The sequence below is a fragment of the Arachis ipaensis genome, chromosome B3 (assembly GCF_059453495.1).
Source record: "Arachis ipaensis isolate K30076 ecotype BB chromosome B3, ASM5945349v1, whole genome shotgun sequence".
NCBI classification, from domain to species: Eukaryota; Viridiplantae; Streptophyta; class Magnoliopsida; order Fabales; family Fabaceae; genus Arachis; species Arachis ipaensis.
In genome coordinates, this window is record NC_142438.1 from 51747969 (window position 1) to 51751832 (window position 3864).

The window sequence follows — 3864 nt, forward strand, 5'->3', positions numbered from 1 at the left end:
GGCCTAAGAGAAGGACTTTTTAGCCAATCAATATCCAAGAAGTACCCAACATCTCTAAACAAGGTTCAAGAAAGGGCGGAAAAATATATTAATATGGAGGAGAACTCCCGATGGGGAGACAGCTCAAAAATCGGATGCTCCTAACCCATCTCGGGACAAGGATAAAGAAAAAAGAAGATCAACCCAGAGAGATGCCTAGAAAATACCACAATTACACCCCTCTTCGGGTGTCTCTTGTGGATGTTTACCGAGAAATATGTCACACTGAGAATATCCCACCACCTTGCCTAATCAAAAGCAAAAAAGGAGGAGGAAATCAGACAAAACACTGTGAGTACCACCGAATCTACGGACATCCTACCAATGAGTGCTTCGACCTAAAGAATGTCATAGAGAAATTGGCAAGAGAAGGGCGGTTAGATCGGTACTTAGCTAATAAAGCAGATGAACCAAGAAAAAGAAGAAGGGATGAAGAGGTCGGGCGAGTTGAACGTCCACCTCACACCGAAGAGGTCGGACGAGTTGAAACATCCACCTCACACTGAAGAGGTCGGGCGAGTTGAACGTCCACCTCACACCGAAGAGGTCGGACGAGTTGAACATCCACCTCACACCGAAGAGGTCGGGCTAGTTGAACGTCCACCTCACACCGAAGAGGTCAGACGAGTTGAACGTCCACCTCACACCGAAGAGGTCGGACGAGTTGAACGTCCACCTCACACCCCTGAGAGACATGCTCATATGATAAATGGAGGATTCGCAGGAGGAGGGATCTCTAAATCATCTCCCAAAAGACACCTCAAAGAGGTATATTAAGGAAGGGAGAGAGGTTTGAAAAGGACAACGGAGTGCGAACAAGCCTTTAGAAATTTCATAAATTCTGGGGGCAACCACCCATTCTTACCAGACTACGGGAAAGTGAAGAACTCATATTATACCTCGCAGTGGAAGTCGGACAATAGCCTCAGCACTAGTCAGAGAAGACGAAACTAGGCAACAACTTGTCTACTTCATCAGTAAAGCTCTACAAGGGGCCGAACTAAACTATCAAAAGATAGAAAAAGTTTGCCTACGCCTTCATACTAACCTCTCGACGACTCCACCCATACTTTTAAGCTCACACTATCAGAGTTCGGACCAACCAGCCCATAAAAGGCATCCTACAAAAAACAGACATAGCTGGAAGAATCCTACAGTAGGCAGTCGAGTTATCCAAATTCGATCTTCGATATGAAGCTCGGACAGCCATCAAATCACAGTATCTGGCCGACTTCATTACAGAGTATACTGACACCCCGGGAACTCCCACAAAATGGAATCTCTACGTGGACGACACTTAAAACAAAACTGGGAGTGGTGCAGGTGTAATTATAGAAAACGATCAGGGAACCCAAATTGAGCTAAATAACCAAGCTGAATACGAGGCACTACTGGCTGGTTTAAGGCTGGCCAAGGAGGTAGGAGTTCAAAAGCTTACAGTGTTCACTAATTCACAAGTAGTCACCCCACAAATAGAAGGGAGCTACCAAGCTAAGGATCCCACCATGAAAAAATACCTGGACAAAACCAGAGAACAGGTCGGATAATTCAGGGGACCCTGGACAAAACCAAAGAACAGCTCAGACAATTCGGGGGATATGAGGTCCGACATATACCTCGGAAACAAAATGCCCGAGATGATACACCACCAAGTCTAACAGCTTGGACAATTCGGGGGATATGAGGTCCGACATATACTTCGGGAACAAAATACCCGAGCTGATGCACTTTTAAAACTAGCCAGCACCAAACCAGGGGCAATAATAGAAGCCTCATCCAAGAAACACTGCAAAATCCATCAATCTCGGAGGAAGAAAAGGTCCTAACCATATCAGGTCAGGGTCGTTCCCCCGGAGTCAAGGAAGGAAAACAAACCCTCTCCTCAGGGTCCGGCGACACCAAATCATGATTCTTCTCCTCATCCTCATCCCTATCCCTACAAATTCTATGGAACCTCCTAAGTCGCACACAGCACTCAGGAACACACATTAAAACTATGGAATCCAGCCAGTCAGACATGCCGTCCGGGATCTTAATAGACATCTCGGCAATATTTTTGTGGGAAGACATAGGTCAAATATTCCTACAGTAAGAAAAAGAAAAATGGGGTTACTACCAAACAACTCGGGCAAATAAGGAAAGGACAATAACAGTAAAACATCAAGTGTCAGATACAGCAGTAAAAAGAAAACCCCAGGACTCACATGAAAGTCCAGGGGCACCCTTTGGAGGCAACAACAGGGCAAGAACACAGAGAAGAGAAGTCGACAATCTATACCGAAATAGTCCGAACACCTTTCAAACAAAAGGTCAAAATAAAAGCTAGAACTTTTGTACAAAAGGAGTCAGGCAACGATGAAAAGAAACAGGAAACAGCAACAAAACCCTAAGCACACATTCTTCTCAAAGGCAAACGATAAAGGAAAAGTCACAACAAACGATCAAAGACGCAAACTTTTTGCAGAAAAAACCAAAGTTCTTCAAAGCAAAAACCGAAATACAAAGTGTTCCGGGGGTTACCTGAAACTGTAGGTCTATCTTGGACGAGATCTTCTGTACTGATCGGTGATGACGTGTCCGGCTGTGGGTGGTGGCCGGAGCAGTCGCGTCCGACTTGTTGGACTGGTAATGCTGCTGATCCTTTGTCACCAGAGGGTGGTGGTACCTGCATGGGACTCCGATGCTTAAGTTAGCAAGGGTATTATGCAGGTTTTTAGTAGAATCAGAGTATGAGTTATACCTGGGTGCTCCAGTGTATTTATAATGGTGCGAAGTGACCTTCTTAGATAAGATAAGTTAGTTATCTTTATCTTATCTTTTGGTGAGGTCAGCTTATCTTTAAGGGAACCGCCCTTATCTCTATAGGCTTGGGCTGCCTTTGGATTTGGGTCGTATTCCTCGAGTTGGGCCCTTTTTTGGGCTTTCCTATCGATTTGGCCGAGCGCTTTGAGAAGAGGTAGGATTGTCCTGACCTGTAGAGGTCGGTCGTCTTGTTGGTAGAACATCTCGGGTCGGACAGTTCGACCTAGGGTATGAACAGTGCCCCTGCTCGAGCTCGGTCTTTCTTTTGAGGTCGAGTCTTAGTTTTAGGACTTCAATCCTTCTCTGGTGAAGCCGAACTCGAGCACTTTTGTCGATTTTATCTTTGTAGAGTTCTTTTTCGAATTCGGAACGTTTCTTCTTTCGTTTCCTCTAAAACCGCGCGCTTTTGTATTAGCGTCCTAGCCTTGGGAATGTGAGGTGGTTTAATACCCTCATTAATTGGTTTTAATGCTCCATTTCTCTTGGCTTTTTTGAATTTTGTTCTCACAAAACGGTTTCCTCTTTTCTTTGTTCTTTTGTTTCGCTTGGAGCTTGCCTTTTCATTTTTCTCTGCAACGCTGTGTCTTGTGCTTTGATTAAGGGAAAATTTTTTTACTCCGGTTTCCTCCTTTCTTCAGAGCTCTTTCTCCTTTCTCCAGGTTGGTTTTACCTTCTCTTTCGTCATTTTACCTTCAGTTTTTTATAAAGTTTTGATTTTTCTCTTAAAGTGCATGCTGGAAAATTTGAATCTTTTCGTATCACTGTGCGCCTGCTTGTTTACTGTTGTGGGGGGTTTTTTCTGGCTTTTGGAGTGGTTCTTCTGTACTCTAGGGTTCATATTGCTTGTTTTTCCTCTTCTGCGAACTACTTGAACCTGCTTGCTTTCTCAAAAGATTGCTCTTTTGATGTTTTTCACCTTGCTGATAGCTTTCTTCGCTGATGAATTTTGTAAAAGATAATGACTCTTTTTTTTATTTCTCTGAAAAAGATTGTGTCTTTGATGGCTTCTTCTTGATATGTTTT